Source organism: Pteropus medius, unplaced genomic scaffold (genome assembly GCF_902729225.1).
Source record: "Pteropus medius unplaced genomic scaffold, Ma_sr-lr_union100, whole genome shotgun sequence".
NCBI classification, from domain to species: Eukaryota; Metazoa; Chordata; class Mammalia; order Chiroptera; family Pteropodidae; genus Pteropus; species Pteropus medius.
Window position 1 is genome coordinate 24,999,938 of NW_024349519.1, and position 19,329 is coordinate 25,019,266.

General features: G+C 37.5%; 1 protein-coding gene across 1 annotated transcript in view; it reads left to right on the forward strand.

Moving 5' to 3' along the window:
* Positions 1 to 19,329, forward strand: part of TENM3 (teneurin transmembrane protein 3) — a 546,591-nt gene that overhangs the window by 55,722 nt on the left and 471,540 nt on the right.

Below are 19,329 nucleotides of genomic sequence, written 5' to 3' on the forward strand. Positions count from 1 at the left end.
TCACAACTGTTCCTTCCTTTGTGAATATTGCTCTCCTAACTAAAACAGTTCAGATAAACTAAGTGGTTCTTTACGTTTAGTTCATAAATAATTGAATCCACTAACCTCAGCTATTTGCATTGTCATCTATAGAAATTAGAGCCTCTGGATGAATCACGTGCTTCTCTCTCTTCAGGCCCACCTCTCGTGTGCATGTGACAGGCCCCTGTCTTGGTACTGCTGGTCCCAGAGCCTTGGCACTCTCCCCTGATTCACCATGAATATATTTCCTTAGGGCACCCCAGGTGCAATGGAGCATTTCTATGACTGATTTACACCCAGCCTTTCTCCTCATGGATGCTCTCCTGGGCCTTCCCAAATCACCATGCTACATCTGGCAACCTAACTCATTCTAGAGCTTCACTTTTGTTCATTGTGCCCTTGGCACATCGTTATCATGTACAATGACATGAACAGTTTTATTTATTTGTGTATTTATTTATTTGCAAATTCTTCTTCTCACATTTGACTGCTATCTCCCCGCTGTGTAAATTTTTATCCCGGAAGCTCAGGAGAGGCTCCGTGGAGTGGATGTGGATGCTCTCAACCCACATCAGGTTCGGAGTCCCTTTGTATGCTGGCACGAAGTTGAAGTGCGTTAGGCAGAATATTAAAAAGTTAAGTGAACGGACATTTAATACTTGGAAGTCATGCTTCACATTCGAAATGTGGCCTGTGTCTCATCAACCACTGGGCACGTTACTCTTCTCTGAGGTTGGCCAAAAGACATAAAGGTAACTCATTAATTTAGACAATTCGCGGAAAGAAGGAATACATTAAATGGGGGAAAAAATAACTGACTAAACTAACATGGGATCTAATAAAAATGGTTCCTTGAATTTTCACATTTAAAATGTCTGCATTCGTGTTTAAAAATGTTACCTCAGAAAACAGTATAATTTAAGTATAAACTAAGTAGTGGCATGATCACCCTCCCTGCTCAAAACAGGTTTCCTGGGCTGGTAACGGGAAGGCCAGCCCTGCTCCACTGCAAGTTTTGTCTTCCTATTTTGGTGGTGGTTGCTTTCTTCAAAGGGCCTCAGGGTTGCTCTCACTCTTAATATAGTAAGTGCTACAGCTGCCCTGATTCTTACCACTTGAAATCACCACAGACTCTATTATGGCCCAGTCCTGTGAGAAAAAAAGCCAAAGGGCTGCTTACTTGTTGCGATTCAAGAAAATGTCTCCTTCTTCTTATGTTCAAGCCTCGAATTCTGACACTAGAGAGTGATTCCTTTCTGAATGCCGCCCCCATTCCTAACCCCGATGATTGATTGAAAATCCTGCCAGCATTCTTTATGATGGGTCTATTACCTGTATGTGTCATAGACTTGGATTCATTCATTCAACAAATATTTGTTGAGAAACTCATGTTCTGTATTTGCTGAATGTCAGTTACTAGTTCTCACAAGTCTAGTGATTTCCTTTCTGAGAAGTCAATTCCAGATTATTTTGTCCTTTCTCCCTTCTCAAGAAGTCAATTTCAGGTTGTTTTCTCAAGGAGTAAAAAAAAAAAAAATTATCAGGAGTTACTGAATATTCATTTGGGGAGCTTCTTTTTAGATAGAGAACTTGACATGTCTGCCTAAGTTCTCTAGAATTTAACATTCTCAATCTTTGTTTTCTTTTTTTTAATTCGTAAAACTCCTCTCTACTATTATCATCTCTAAGTCTCTTCATGTTTTCTTATGTTATGCACTCAACCTACGGGTGAGACTCTCGGAAATTTGTTTGCTAAATCATCTGGCAAATGGTCTTGTTGATGTCTGCTGAGCTGCTCAGAGCCTACTGTTGTTAAGTACTTATTACGGGAATCCAGCCGGGCAAATTAAGAAAGCTACATGTTTGCTTGTTATTTTAGGACTATTATGCTGTGCTTCTGAGGGGGGCTCCATATTGGACCTTCTGACCTGAAAGGACTTGCTGTTCTTTAGTCAGAGGTTGCTGTGTGGAATCTGAATCTTTGACCTGGCAACGATAAAAGTGATTATCTTCCAGGGGGAGAATGTCCTCTTGTTGCTTTTCATATTCAGCCTGCTGGAAAATGTAAAACAATTATTTAAGCAGCCGAGGTTCACTTGGTATGTCATATTTTATAACTAAGCTGAGAGCTTGTTATACTTACAAATTAAAGTTATTTACTTCATTTTTAACTTAAGTGCTTTATATAAACACTACTCCAACCTTTACGCTCTCAGCTCAAGGTGAGCATCCTCCCCAAATCCATATAAAAAAATCTGCTCAGTGGTAGAGCTGTTATTAAAATTATAGCTGATGTTCCTGGTGCTTTTCTTGGACGTGCATAGTACAGATTGCAGCTGCCATATAAGTAACTTAGACATCGTATAGGGTATGTTATATGGCAGCTTCCATCTGTACTATGTGCGTCCAAGAAAAGCACCAAGAACATCAGCTATAATTATTATTTTCCTTTAAAGTTCCTTTAGCCTTTCTGCGACTCATTATTAAAACATATTTGAGGGTGTTGGAAAATTTTCCCAATATGTTAAAGATTAGGAAAACATGATCAAAAGTAGTTTGTGTCTTAACTGTAGGGCCCCCTGAAATATGCCAGTTTTCTACAAAACAGAAATTTGTTGTTTTCTTTGTTCTAAAATGTCATCTTTGATATTGTATTGTATTCTACCCAAAGTTTTGCCACTGGCCCCTCCTTTCCGTGTAAGAGGCATCACAGCTGTGCTTAAAATCCATCCCTGACAGTTTAAGTGGTTGTTCTTAAGCTATTTCTAAATGTTCATCGATAAGGTTGCTGATGCTGCCAAGAATTGGAAGAGAATTCCCCTGTAGTGGGATATTATTGTGTTTCCCCAAAACATTTCAGTTGGTTTCACGAGCTTTGAAAACATAAGTGATAACAAAAGAAAGTTGGCCTTTCCCTCTCCACTGTAGGTGTTTTTTAATAATGCAAGCTGCTTAAGCAGAGTTAATGTCTCACATGTCTTTTTCTGGTAACAGACTTGTACTTTATAAATGCTTTATGATGTTAAATATTTGCGAGAAGTAAGGGAACTTGCCTTTTCAAAATAAAAAGTATTGGATAATCTTGCAGCGATCACATCGATAAGAAGTCAGATATCGTGTCTGTATGTACCTAACATGTTTTCTGTGACTCTTCCCATGGTTCTTTTTCTGTTAATCTGCCTTTGGTTCTCTGGTCTCGGGAGGACAAGTTATTCCTTATCAAGACTCGAAGACAGAAGTCAGCAAACTATTTCTGTAAAGGGTCAAATAGTAAATATTTTAGGCTTTGCGGGCCAAGAGTTCCTATCAAGGAGAGTCTGTAGACGCTCAACAGGAGAGAAAACAAATTTCTACAAATACTTTTGTGACAAAATTAAAAATATAGTAATAATAATAGAGTACACTCTTTGTAATACAGGTCCGCTAATGAGGAGGATGGGTTCTTCTGGGGTGGTGGCGCGGGTGAGGGGAGAGTTAACATTTTGCTTAATTGAGGATCAATGTTAGCATTCCCTAGCATTAAAACTGTTGCAACTTCTGGCTGTGAAGACCAGTCTGAGCCCAAGGGCCACATGAAAGCGGGCAGCAGACTGGATTTGGCCACAGGACGGTAGTGTGTTAACCCCTTCAAGAAGGTGGCTTTTCTCAAAGTGCGGTCTTGGTGACACATCTGATGACTGAGTTGGTTTATGAAGCGTGCAGGTCCTTGGCCCTCACTGCAGATTCTCAGGCTCATCTGATTTAGCCTGTCGCTGTGGCTCTTGTGACCTTGGTTAAGTTGGCAAAGTATATCCCCTAACTTTAGGAAATTCAGCTTGTGCTTTCTATGGACTTCTCCCCTTCAGCCTTCAGATAGGCTCAGCTCCCCCAACTTAAAAATAAACATTATTTTGATCCCGCTGTTCTCCAGCTACCATCCCATTACCCCATTCAAAGCTAGATGCCATGTGCTCTCCCCACCATATGCTTTTCACATCCACCTACAATATAGTTATAGTCCTCACTGTTTTCAAAACTGCACCCCCAAATTGCCAAGACTGCTCTTTCAGACCTTGATTTCTGTTATCCTAACCTCTACCTGTCATTTCACACTGCTGGAAACCACCCCTCATCCTAAATAGCTCCTCTTCGTTAATACCTTTCATGGTGTCTCTGAGTAAGGTCCTTGAAATAAATGTTACCTGGTGCCATTTTCTTCAGACACTTAGTCATTTGAAGAGGGTATTGACCGGGTTCAGGAGGGCAGGAGATAAATAGGCCCCCACTCCAGACAAGAGTCTAGGGCTCTGAGAGGTATGGGAATCTGAAAGGTTCGGACATACGAACATTTCAGCCCCTGGGTATACTAGTGTCTTTTAAGTACTCAAAAAAGAATGTGAGATCTCAGACCAGATCTCTGTTTCTCAGTTGATGAGACCTGGGTGAATGAAGTCACCTGGGGCTCAGGTAGGACAGAATTAGCTAACTCATGTCTGAGTCTGAGACTCCTCCATGCCCCGGTGGCCTCAGAGACACAGAGAATGTGAGGAAGCTCAGCAGCTGTCCTCCCCCGCAACACCCTAACTTCTCTCCTTCTCCATCCTCTGTCACAAATCCTTCCGTTTCCTTCAGGTTTCTCTCTCCCCTCCCGAGCCCCAAACTGCGGGTGTTACCAGCACTCTGTGCCCTGCACCTGCCCACCCCGCTTCTCCCTTCTAGCTTTTCTTACCTGTGCAACGCCCCCTGCTCTCGTGCCTTCCTTTATCACTGTCTGGGTTGACTGCTAATCTACAACTTCAGCTCTGATCTCTCACCCCCAACAAAGTCTCATTTTCAATGGTCTGAGATGCTAAAAAATTAACTTCACTTCGATTCTGAGCAGTTAGCTCTAACTCTGATTATCGAAATTGGAAAAAAAAAAAGAAAGTCCCTTTAAAATGTGCTTCTCTTCCCACCTAACCCATTTTATTTAGTTGTTTTTCTGTTATTCTCATCTCAAACCCCAGAAACCTTTCCTCTCCCTTCATTTCTGGTATCCTAGCCTTTCAAATATTTTATTTGATTAGTTTAATTCTTTTATCTTTATTACCTTATGTAATATGATTCTGTTGATTTTATAGTTATATTCATTGGGGTTCACCTAATTTCTATGATGTCATGTGTTTGTACACAATTTTTTAGGTCTTGCTGCCTCTATTTTCTCCCTCCCAGTTTTACTTTATGCGTCATTATCACACTAATCGTCTCAAAACTTTGTTCATCAATCTCTATTACCTGCTAAGGCTCCCTATCACCTGGTTGGTAACAGGCCTATGTTTCTAAATGATTTCCCACAGGTCCCCAAATGTCACTCTTTATTCACCCAAGCAGATCTTCTCATTCCCTCTGCCTTCCCTACCGCATGCGTACACCCAGGGTCCTCCTGCCTCTGATTTCACTCATGTTCCTTCCTCAGTCTAGATACCCTCCCTCCATAGAATGAGGTTCCTAGCAAAAAGAATGACCTTCCGAGGTTAAGAAGGACTGAGATTTTGCCTAGGGGATCTCATCTAACTGTAGTCACTCATTTGTTTAACTCGGCATGTCCACAGGAGCACCAACACTCATTTTCTTTAAGCCACCGCCGTCCTCTGTAGGTGGCCTCCAGTAAGTGGGGTGATGGGGGCACAAATCAGAAAGGATGATCTATAGTCAACATGGGCCCTGCCAATATCGCTGTCCCTCACTATCTCTCCTGGATTTATAATCCCATCTTCAGAGGAGATGTCATCAAAACAGAGCACAGGGCACAGCAAAATTCTCCCGAAGTTAGTTTCTTTTCCCTCGAATGATGACAAGAACCAGAGTTCTCTATAAGTGTAAAGATAATATTCAGAAAATTCTTTGAACTCGTGAACAAAAGATGTGGCTCTTGCTTACAAGAAGTATAAATATAGTGCATGCATTGTTTTTGATACTTATGTTTTTATCTGGTAGAAGTCAAAGATTATTTTTTAGGGAAAACATTAATAAATTAGCTTCATATGAGCTGCTATGATTAATTATGCCATAATTAAATATTAACCACTACAGTATGTCTTATATTTATGCAGTGTCTCCCTTTTCTATTTGAAAAATTTTAATTATGTACAGAAATATGTCTAAAATGCAGGCCGTATTCTGATACTGAATTCGAAAAGAAATTTGATGTATATGTGAAAATAAACCCTACCACTTAAGATTTGGTAGATTATTCAGAAATCAAATCTACTGCCACCTAAAAAATCATTATCTAATAATTCAGCTTATAAGCTTTATAAAGATACAGAATCCTTATATCAAGAAAGTATACTAAAATTAATTATTTTTGCAATGCTGAAAACATTGATTTCATCATGATGAGGCAGAAGCAATACACACTTCTGAAGTGCTTTCTGATTTACCAAAGAAAATTTATTTTATTTTAAATGCATTTAATTGTTGTGGTTTTTAATTCTTTGACAATTGCTCCTGTACTTGCCACGTGACTTTGCACAAATTCCTTAATCTTTTTGCAGGGCTCAGTTTATTCATCTGTAAATTGGAGATAGAATGATTACTGAAAGATTTGTTGCTGGGATCAAATGGGTTATATATAGAACATGTAGCATTGAGCTTAGCACATATGAAATACAGCAAATGGCAACATATATTTATTAAATGAAAATGTACAATTAACTAGACCCCTTCTATTTCTCTCAACTGCTATGAATAAATATATTTTTTCTCATGATTAGACAACTTTAAAGACTTGAAAGGGAGACACAAATGCATCGGGATTCCCTTATTTCTTTCGTAAAATTTATAAAAGGTTTGTATATTTTTCAAGTGAAACCAAGACCAGCACTGAGTTGTGCCTGGCTCTCTGGGAGCATGTGCTCCTTTGCAGTTAAAGTTCGGACTTGACCATCACATGGCTTCCGCTCCGGTTCCAGAGATAGAAATCAGATACCCGGAGCATCAGGCAGCGAGTGGAACAAACAACTTGAAAGAGAGTGCCACAGCTGCAAATATTGCGCCAACAGCTAAGAACATGCCTGGAGTCCCTGCAGGCGCCTGTTGGCCACCTCTGCTGAAGTACTCAGGGCTCTGACTAACAGTAAAAGGTCAGCTGTTGGAGGCTCTCCTTATCACAACTATTAAAAAAAAACTTATGTCAAGTGAGCACTTTACATGTTGTTCACCCACTTCGCCAGTGCTTCCTCTGAAGCTGAAATAGATTGCTTACATAAAATGCTCAGAACTGCCCACAGGTCTTCTCATGCTGCTTGCCGCCCTTAAAGCTGCAGCTTCCTAATCCTTTGATCCCCACACCACTGAACTCTTTGAGAGTGTAGCAGAAAGGACAGGGTTGAGATTTTAGTGTGACAAGTGGAAGAAAATCAATTTCGACTTCCCAAAGATAGAACGAGTGGTGCAAAAGATCACCAGTCACAAATAGATGTTCTTTCTCCTTGTCTTGGGGACTAAAATGACAAAGAGGCCCAATGCAACGCAGACAATAGGAGACAATGTTTTTCTTTACTCGAAGAATGAAAGAAATTAAGTCTGATGTTGAGACCACATCTCGAATATCCATATCTTGTCCAGTCTACTATTCCCTGCATTTTTGCCCAATTTTACAGATTTCAACCTACGAGCATTCCACCAGAGGATTTGCACATTGATTAGAAGTTGAAAGCGTTTGTCTGTAAGTCTAGTTGGATGACTGTTTCCTACTGCAGGAAAACCAGATCCTGCCTGTAATTGGCAGTCCTATTATAAGCGAATATTCTGTTTAAGCTTCTAAAGAACTTCTAAGAACTTATTAAGTAATTGAATAAAGCAGAGTACATTTAGTCTTATAATTGTACCATATTTCAGAATATCATATAACCTATGAGTCAGTTCAAATGTTACATATAAGCGATAAAACATGGGATAAAAAGAATACAGAAAAAAATTATGTGAATTATCATGCCACCCACTAATACATTCCGTAGAGATTTAGTCATCCTTTTTCCTAATTATACTGTTAAAGATTTGGTTAGGACTATTTTTTTCCTCAGAATAAAGCTATTATACCCCGAAAGGTATAGAGAAATTAAGATAAGTTTTCTATAATTCATAACAAACATGGTTGTTTTGAATGTGCTTAATTATTATCTCGATTCAATTCAATACAATGATGATTTATTGCCTTTTGAGAGCTGCTTGTGAATGTCTCATTAGGAAGAGTTACTAAACGATATGGTACAATCTATATAAAGGCATATTTAATGTCATCTCAGTAATAGGAACAATGCTTCTTAAGCTCTATTTGCATGCCAGAAATTCTAAGCAACAAACAAACTCCACTACGATAATAGAATTTAAAAATTAGTCTATATTTTTTGCCTATTGTCTAGAGATAAGAAATGCAGCTTTTCTTAAATGAGAGAAAGGAATATGTGCAGTTTAGATAATAAGGGTTTAAATCTACATGAAAATTCGAATGTATTAGGGAAGCATAATACATCATTTGTTGAAGATAAGATATATAATCTAGTTTCTTGATCCCTAGTGTTTCTTAAATATGTACTTACTTTGTGATCTTCAAGTGAAATGAATGTAACTGTAACATAACCAGTGGATTTTGTTGACCTGACATTTGATCTGTAGTTTAGCTATATCCTTCAAAAGTCCAAAAAGTTAAATGCATTATTATAACTTAAGATATGAAGACTAAATTATCTTCCTTTCTTGATCAAAAACAAATATTAAGTACTGTTTGTAGATGTCCATAATTGATATTTATTTCATGTGCTTATATGCTGTTATTTTTTATTTAAAAAAATTAAAATACCTTATGAAATCTGGGTAATTCTCTAAATTTTTATTAGGTTTAGTAGAAATGATGTAAACAAAGTACTTACATTTTGACAGCCATTATCTTGTTAACATATAATGTTTATGATGAAAGGGCAGTCTTACAATTAGATTCATCTGCAGAATTAGTGTAGACAGGTCATATATAAGAATGTACTGTCAATTTTCCGAATTTATCCACATTCTTGTGATTGAAACAAATACATTAATTTCTATTATGTCACTTTTTAACTAAATCATGATACACAAATGAAATTCCAGCTAGAGATAAGGAAGGTGTCTGTAAGACCATAATCATTTTTTATGATCACAGGTGTGAAACTGTGGTAAAAGAACACATCTGAAACTTTTGCAGAAGTGGCTCTGAGCTAGAGTGCAAATGAAGTGCGAAGAGCCAGCCCTGTCACTGGGGCAGCAGAGCCGTAAATGGTATTTTCAAGAGCTTTAACAGTGGACAAGGACAAGCAGTTAGTCTAGTTCACTCCTTAGAACAAATGTCATTAAAGGAAAAGTATCGTGCAAGTGACTGACTCAATCTTTATTAATGAAAAAAAAGAAAATACGATGCCTCCAAAACGAGGCAATTATAGTTGAATTGTGGCAAACTCTGTCTTCACTGACGAAATGACCATTTTGCTCAACTAATTTTTTAAAAAGATGCAGTTGAGGTGAGATAGAGGTGTTCTGTTGAGTCCACTATGTGTTGTTTTGCTTTAAAAAAGGTGCCATTTTTCAACCTACATGATTTAAAAAAGAAAAAAAGAGTTACCCAGCTTCCCTGAGCCAATCAAAATGTACTGAGATCTTTATATATATCCTTTTCATAATAATAGCGGTCATGGAATGGAATATTTGAATCAAATGATATGTAGACTGTGGGGTCAAGGAAATCTATAGAAATTATAGGCCTAAGGCACAAAAGTGGCAACAGGCTTTTTCTTGAATTCTGGAGAGAGTGCTGTTCACACACAGGTCTTTTTATTCATACCTCAAACATGTCAACAATTTAATATTCGACTAAAAAGGACACTGTTTCACTTATTTTCTCTTCTCGCTTATAATCAGGTCTCAAATTCCATTGAATTCTAGATAACTCTTTGAGATTAGGGCTCTGTGTCCCCAGGAATCCCCTATTAAAACTCACTTTAGGAGGTAATAAAACATTGATTGGAAATGAACACTTAATTGTGAGTGACTGGAAGAAGGCTAGAGAAGAGGATGCTGATCCACCCAACCTCCCCCCGGGTGGTCTCAGAGTCTATGCAGAACTTCTTATTCTCTGCTGAAAATCCCTTCTTTGATTTTTTTTTTCCTAGTTGATTTCTCTAAAGGCCAGTGAACACTCAGCATGTAATTATTACAAAACAATGGAAATTCTGCTGTATATCTGTCCTTGTATTTACCAACCAGAAAAGATTGCCAGTGCACAGGACTCAAAATACATGATTTCTAGCTAGGTCAGACTCCATCCCAAAAGGAGATAGACATTTTCCTGACACCAGGCTTTCTGGTGGTTCCCTTCTGGGTTCAAATTACTGAGCATATGTAGAAGGTACCCAGAGGTTACCAAAAGAATGCACAGTTGCCTTCACGATGGTGTGGCCTAGTTCCAGCTTGTTAGTTCCCATGTGATCTTGCCCACCTGCATCAAGTGAACAGATTCATGGTCTGATGTGCTATCCTTTGCTACCCATGGCTATTTCTAAAAAGCATGTCATCCCAGTATCATTTATTGTCTGGCGCATATCATTTCCCTGTCCATTTGGCTACTATATCTCCATCATTAATCTTCCCTGAATAGGAAAAATAAAGATTATGTAGTCACATGTAGAAAAATAAAGATTGTGTAGTCTTTGTATATACCCTCAATGTATATACCCTTTGAAGCGAGGGGAAATATAGTGATAGGAATGTTGTGTTTTAGACAGTGTTTAGTAGAAACATTCTGAGAGTAGGCCATATCTTTCTTAATTACCATTGAATTCCTAGCTCTTCACTTCGTGTCTGGCATGTGGTTGGTGTACAGTAAATGTTGAACTGAGTGATGGTTCTTGTTAATAGCATTTAGCCACTGTGTTCAAACACTGCTGACATACTTAAAATCTTGTAAATGATTCAGGTCTTTTCTGGAACAGTGGCAGGCTGTATTCCATTAAAGATCTCCACTGACCATCTTTGTAGCCATCTTTGAGAGTATTTACAGAATGAAAATGGGTATGGCTCAAATAATTTCTCATGCAAATGTCATAATCAGTGTATAAGTACATTTTTAAAATTTCACGATCATTTCTATACACAACTTTCATGCAGAGTAATTAAATGAATGGTGAGTCCACAGCAAAGATGGTAGTCTATGTGTGATTCACCATTTAAGATCAAAGTAGTACCTGAAGTATGTGCTAAATATAATTATGCCACCTGTCATGATTTCTAAACAAAACTATTTAATGAAGACTTGCCTAACTAGTACCTATTATAAGAATAACTTAGAAATTCTGCACTGAGTGCTTACTATGTGTTGGGTACTTGTTCTAAGAACTTCATATTTATTAATTCTTTCTTACTTCTTTGCATTCATATGAGATGGGTGACATTATTAAACCCATTTTATAGATGAGGAATCTGAGGTCCAGAGTTATTGAATAATTTACCCAAGAACTGAGACTTGGAGCCAGACGGTCTGGTCTGATTTTTGTGCTTTTACCTATGTACAATACGACTATTTCTATTTTGTGATATTATTTGGGATTCCCCTTTTAAATTATTCTTCATGTCTTTGGAGCAGAAAAAATTGAGTAATAATATTACAGGTGTTAAAGGCCAATAAATAGAAAAGTATTATGCCTAAGAAAAGTAAAGATTTAAATTAAATATGGAAAGCATGTCAGTGGAGATAAAATTGTTTCCTTATTGGTCAGCCACAAATAGACGACTCGGGGAAGACAGTCATCATGATAATGATAATGAAAACAAGTAACACGTAACATTTATTTAGTGCTTTCTCTGTGACAGGCAATGTTCTAAGTACTTTAGGTGCATTTTCTTATGTATAGTAAGTCCCGTTTTATGGATGATCAAGTTAGTTGCTCAAAGTTCCAAAAGTTATAAGCAACAGAGCAGGGTCTCTAATACAAATATATTTGACCTCAAAGTCCGTTTTCAACCACCACTCTATACTAACTCCATGGAATGGTGAGAAGAGATAGCTGAGGATTTCACATCATTCACATCACAGCTGTAATCTTGGGCATGTGGAAGAAAGAATATGTATGGGGTTTTGGTGAACCCCCTAATCTTTTAAAGATATTTTAACTGTAATTATGATTAAATGTGCTATATAGACTTTCAGTTCTTACAGTAATTTATGATGGCTCACTGGGTGTTAGCCATTGTGCAAATTTATACATTATCTTATTTAAACTGCCCAATGACCCCGATGAGTACGTATCGTTATCCCTGTTCTGTAAATGAGAGGATTGAGGCTTAGAGAAGATAAAGTCATACAGTAAGTGACTTCAAAGCCCATGACCTTTACTGCTCCATACACAACGTTCTACAAAATTAGATTAAGCCCTATGAAATTGCCATTTTGCTAGGTCAAAAAACGGTCAGATATTGGCAAAATTTCATATTATACAACCTAATTAATTAATGAAAATTGATGTAACTCTACTATTTTTAATTGTTAAATATATTGAGGGAGCACCTAATATATTTTCAAATATAATGCATAAGAAGAAAGAAATCATGAAAATTTGACAGAACCAGTGCCTCGATTAGTGTGAAAGTATATTAATATTAATAAGAAGGTGACCAAAGTTGTGTTAGAATTCATTTTTTTTACATGTGTATAATATCTGGCATTGTATTTTTTTTAAATTACAATATATTTGATATAGGAGCTAAGTAATTGAAAATGAAGAAAAATAATTTATTTCTATTAGTTTGAATATTGTCAACAAATACATTCGTTCAAAACCACGTAATAGTTAAAAGCTGAAGCTTCCAATGGTGGCAGTTAAAATCCAACCTAAAAAAAACACATGTGATCATGTTTCTTTAAAATCCAATTTAAAAAGATCCAAGTGATAGTTTGAAATAATTGCTTCAGTTTACGTTGCAAACTCATGCAAATTGACATTTATCAGGTTTTGCTGTCAGTCAGTCTAATGGTGAAGTCTGCTTACTCTCCTTAAAAGAAAGAAAAAAAGAGAAGGAAGGGAGGAAGGGACAGAGGGAGGGAGAGAGGAAGGGAAGGGAAAGGAAAAGAGGTAGCTCTGATTTGGGAAATCTTTTTTATATTATTTGTCATGATTTTTGTGCTTCAGATGGAATATTTAATATGCCTCTGTATGTACAGTTTGTTTATTTCCTTAAAAACATTTTGCACAGTTCAATTTTAAATTTGTCCATATTAGATGAAAACAAGGATGCAGAATACAAATCTTTGGCCCTTAGGAATGTCTTCTGTTTTGATGGCTTGTAAAAGTCTGCTTGCTAAAGAAGAGCAGTAACTGGTCTCAGCTCTCCAGTGTTGAACAGTTCAGGGCCCTGACAGCTGGATCTTTCTGTCTCCCCGCTCTTCTTCCTACAATCTCTGATGAGATCAAGCAGCATGCTGCCATTCCAAGCAGTGTTCAATTGTGAGAGGACCATACTGGAGCCTGTGTCGCCATAGATTGATAGTAAACTGTACCGGAGAAGGTTCTCGCTACCAGCTAGTCAGAAATCACTTGACAGGTAGAAATATTTACTTGAAAGTCAAAAGGTTAGGTAAAAAGAGTAGTTATTATGATTGTATAATATGATATTTTTCATAATTACCAAATACCTGGCAGATGGTACAGTGTACATTTTATGTTTACTGAGATTATAATTTTCCCTTTCTTAGTGGTACAAAACAATAACGTACCGCTATATGAAAGTCGTCATACAAAAGTGTTTTTCTTATTTTTATTCTTGGGAAATTATTATTGTATGTTATAAAGGTTATTCAGACTAAGACTTGAGCTCTAGCATAAGAGACTACAAAAGACCTCTCTTTGCTGATTAGAAAAATGTCAGTGGGTTTTATCCACCAGAACTATCAGAACAATAGTGCTTCAGAGTGCTTTAGCCTCTCTATCTACGTATCTTTTAGCAGAGTTTTGTTTTACCCCTTCACTTAATCAAAAATAATGAAGATTTATGTATGTCGAGTTACTTAGAATTCTGGATGAAAGGCATGATTGTTCTGTCTGTGCTTAAGTACCTTAGCTCAAATCCAGTTACACTGATGCAGAAAAAATAGTAACATTTTAAAACTTCTTGATTTCATTTGCACTGATTTTATCAAAATAAGGGAGGGGGGACACTGTGCCATTGTTACATGTGGTAATCAAGCAATTTTCTCTTTAAAGGCCCCCTACTAAACGTTAGACACTTTAAGCTCAGAGAATCAGGTGAATAATATTAGAATATTTGATCTTTTTAAGGATTTGCCGTGACATTTATTTTTTAAAGACCAGAAACTTTATTGAAATTGAACCTTAGAAAAATGGCCTTAGCACTGTCTTGCTATCCCCAAATGAAGAGCTATTATGAGAATCGATATAAGGTGGCCACACCCCAAAATCTGGTGGTGGGCCACATGGGGGAACATTTTAGCATAAAAACACCACAGCTAAAATCACGATGATGCTGGCAGCCTAACACTTGAAACTACATTAGTTGCTATCTTTCAAATGTAGTCTTGTAGAATTAACTAATATGTGTTCAGCCACCTTTCAATAAATTACCATTTTTAGAGATCACGATGTCATATTTAAGTTTAAAATTCAGATATTTGCCAGTAAGTGAGTATTTAAACTCATTAGAGAAAGACATCAAGAAATATATTTTTTAAATCTAAAATTTCGAATTCTTTTTTTTTTTAATCCTGGCATTTGATGTTATATAGACTCAATCTACAAGTAAGACATTTTCAGCATAGCGTCAGTCTTCAGCACATATTGTATGCAAATGTCATCCTCGCTTTGAAAATACCTTTTGCATTTTAAGCAAGATCCTATTTTGACAGTTCTTTATGCTTTTGGGGGAGAGTTCTCGTGGAGAGTTTTAAAAAAAAAAAGCATGTTGAGTTTTTGCTTTGGCATATTCATTTTAATTTGCTGATTTCTCTTCTATCCCAGTTAACCCTTCCATCAAACCACCTGGAAGCCCTTGTTAAAGTTCAAGGCTCCCATCAACCCCCTTCAGAGATTCCATGCAGGAGGTTTACACATGTTAAACCACCAGAATGTAAGTTGTTCTTCAGGATCGCCCTGGGGAGTTTTCTACTGCATTTTTGCCAATTGAATTATGATGTGAGATGGCATGAATATTGATCAGATTTCTAAACTGAATTTCCCAATTTTTAGACTGGTGTAAACTAACCCACAGGTTGTCATAACCAATTCAGTCTGTTTTTTAACAATAGTCAGTGAAGCATGGAGTCCTTAAAACCCATTGAAATCTGCACATATGCTGTTAACAAACCTCCCTTAACTCCTTCCTCCCCACATTTCAAACCAACAACAAAATTTATATCCAGGGAATTTTGGTCAGTGAGGTGTGTGTGTGTGTGTGTGTGTGTGTGTGTGTGTGTGTGTATTTGCTTGCTGGTTTGTTTTCCCTTTTCCCAGTCATATATATTTGGAGGCATGGGGGGAAGGTGTTCATACAGGTTGCCAACACAGACATATTCTCTGAAGCATGACTAAAGAAAGGCAGTACTGCACCTCGAGTAGCATTTCATCATCGCAAAGTGGGTTCGTTTCTTCCAAAGAGAAAATAAATCACAAATCACGAGGAACTTTCATTTCAGGAGCAAGTTACATATTGTACATTTATTAAGAACTTGTAAGTTTTTTTTTTTTCTAACTTTTATCTCTTTACTTTGTTATTAGTACATTCTAATTTGCAGTGGGATGGGAAAGAGGTCTTCCACAATTCTGTGTCTGCTCTGAAGAAATTTCCTGAAATGAAAGTGTGAATTGGGGTTTGCAGAGAGTCATGATGAAGGGGTCTGTTCCCGTTCTAGCTGACAGTGCCCATGAGCCCATCCCTAAGAAGCGATCTTCTGGACCAAGCCATCCTTTTGAGAAGCTCAAACATGGTTTATCTTATGGACCTCACCCCACTGGTTGATCCAGAACAGCTTGGTCTCAGAAATGGGAAGGGGGTTTTGCCTATCTGAGCAGTGTTTCCATGCATTCAGCACCTTGCCAATCGATAGGAAAGAGAGAAAGAGAAAGGATGAGAGAAGAATGGGGAAAATACTTATGAGAGGAAAATAGGGGAGAATGAGATGGAAAGAGTATATAATGCCTTCCTTGGTGAAAACAAATGAATCGCTGTTAATATCCCTTTTCCTGCCAGTATATAGTTCCACTCCTATCTCGTCTGCCACAGTGAATCGCACCTTTCCTCCTCAAAATTGATTTGGAAAAGAGAAGTGTAGCACAAGAATGGAAACGTATACATAAAATTAGTATGAGGTTTAGAATATGATAAAAAATATGTTATAGATTTTTAAATTATGGAGCACTTGTGAAACTTTCTTGCTTGGCCTATGCTGGGATTGAAAATGGCAATGAAATCAGAACAATAGTGGTAATGGTGGTAGTAGTAGTAGTGGTGGTAGTAGAGGTAGTGGTGGTAGTAGTAGTAGTGGCGGGTGGTGCAGAGGCAGTGGTGGTAGTAGTAGTAGTGGTGGTAGTAGAGGTAGTAGTGTGTAGTAGTAGCAGTAGTAGTAGTAGTGGTAGTAGTAGTGGTATTAGTGGTAGTAAACGTATATGTTTTAACATATGCTTACATCCTACAGTTTACAATATGCTTTAGCATACCTGACATGACCTCTTTTATTCCTAAAAACAAAAACCCCTTTCAGCAAGTCAGCAAATATTATCTCCCGTACATAAATGAGAAAACGGGGGCCCAGAGAGGTTAAGCGCCCTGAATAAACCTCCACAGTTGTCTTTTGCAATAGGTGTTTCTGTAATATTGAGTCCACGTGTTTGAGTGTGTGTGTTTAAAGGTAATCATAGAACACTGCCACAAATGAAGATAAATTGGTTAAAAAAAAAAAAAGAAATTGAATTGACTAGTAAATTATTCGTATTTATATATACCACTTGGCAGCGAGGGATTGCCCTCAGTGTGTTAATATAAGCAGTAGAATGTCCAACAGATCGTTTCAATCTAATTAAAGTGATCTGTTGTGACTGTATTTGACTGGAGGCAATGGAAGAAAGATGGGTTAGATGTCCTTCCAAGATTATCTTCTTTTCGAATCCAAAACTTGAGAGAATTTTTCTGAAAAATGATTATAGCATGACTTATTTTATGTAGTCTACAATATATATATATTATCAACACATAAATCAAGCTGCTTTCTAAAAGAGTTTAAGTACCTTTGGATAAATTTCTTCAATGTTTTAATTGAAATATGAGGCAACCATTTCTAACGATTTCTAATTCTGATAGGCAGATGAGGTCCTTTAAGTAGAGTACCTATTCTTTTTCTTGCTGAATATTCTCTTGAATAAGAATAAAAGTGGCAAAAGTCAATAATGTATGCAAAAGAAACTCCTGGTTTGCTAGTTTTACTAGGGAGAAGACCCAGACCCTTTATTTCTGGCTAGAATTCTTAAATGAGAGAAAATTATTTTCCTCGTATGAATTATGTAACAGTACCTTGTATCCTAGAAGACTATCAAAGGTAGTCCTCCTGGTGAAATCTTCCTCTGCTTTGAATGATGAAAATTGTGGACATCAATTTTTTTACATTTTATTTTTAAAATTTGAAATTACTTAAATATGTGTATATTTAAATTTTTATATTGTAAAATTAGACGTATAAATAAACCACTTCCTGGTCCCTGGTGAGATGGGGAAGATGCTAAGAGATATGTGCAGAGCTCATAATAATCCACATCCCGCTGGGCTTGTTTATTTCTTCAGAAAGGCAGTGGAGCATAAAAATGAAGAACATTAGCTTTGGAGTCAGACATCCTTACTGGTTTTGAGACCTCGCACAAGTTATGTCACCTCTCTATCCTGACTTTCTTCACCTGATGATGAGGTTGAAAATACTATCTTGTAGGTTCATTTTGTGGATTAAATCAAACTCTTAAAATCATGCAGCTCAAGGCCTGGCATAACCGGTTTGCATACTGAGAACATGACAGCAATTATTATTGGTTTTGGTCTCAAGATATAGCTAGCATTTAAGTTTTGAAACGGCCCCCAAGAAGGGATCTTATTGAGGTTCATCACAGAGATAGGAGCTTCTAAATATTGAAAAGATGATTGTACTGGACAGGTGAGATGGAGCCTGGTCTTGGGATGTCAGAATGTTAGCTGGAGGCACGAGGCCCTTATAGGTTCGCTTTCAAAATGGAGTGGTCGCAATGTTCACAGAGGACCACAGGCAAAACAGCCAAGCTTCACTGAGAGATAGAGCCTGCCCCAGTGACTGGCACCTGAACTTTTCAAAGGTAAATCATGTGGTAATAGCGAACTGGGTCCATGGCGTATGGAATAATTAAGACGTCCTAGGGTTGGAACCACAGAGAAGTAAATGAAGAGTTAAGTGGCCAGTGGAGATCAACACAAGGTCTGACTCCCAGGGGAAGAATCTTGGGGTCCTTCGAAGGAAATATTTTACTTCTGCAAAGAGGGGCCATGGATAATTGTGTAATTTAAAAGGACCAACTAGGGACATGTGAGATGTCTTCAAGTCAATGAAGAGCTGCTTGCAGCCCAAGGGAAAAGCTTAGGGGTCAGGAAAGAGAATGGCTTTCTTACACAAGGTATCTATGAGTCCCAGAAAAGGGTGGGCCATGCCCGGAATGACGGTTAGTACACAGGGTCCCACGGGGCTCTGAATTTGCTAGATTGCAGCAGTGGCAAATTTTAAGTCCACCATCACAGACCTAAGCAGTTCAGCTCAGAAATAGGCACCATTTAACAGAGACCTTGAAATATCATCTAAGAAAAGATCCATCAGAAAATATAGACCAACGACAATCACCCTGAGTATTTTGCAATATAACTGGAACCTTTATAGCTTCCTTTCATTTGTGGATTTTGTTATTTCATCCATTTCCTCATTGGCAAGAGCAACCTTACATGAAAACGGTCTGTGTGCCTATTCAGAGACGGCAAAGACAGGAAAGCTAGGTATGGTGTCCTACTCCAAAGCTCAGCCAAGAGAAAGGAAATTGGAAAAGAGGAGAAGGTAGCAGCCCATTAAAGGAAAAAAAATAATAATAAGGCTGAATTCCTGGGAGAGCCAGCCAGCTGTGAAGGACTGATTTTATTCTCGATTCCCCTAATCTAGGCATCGAAATTGTATAAGAAAGATGACTAATGGAATTTAATAAGTTTCTATTTCAACAATGCCCAAATATGTTTCTTTAACTTGGTTCAAGAAAAATATAT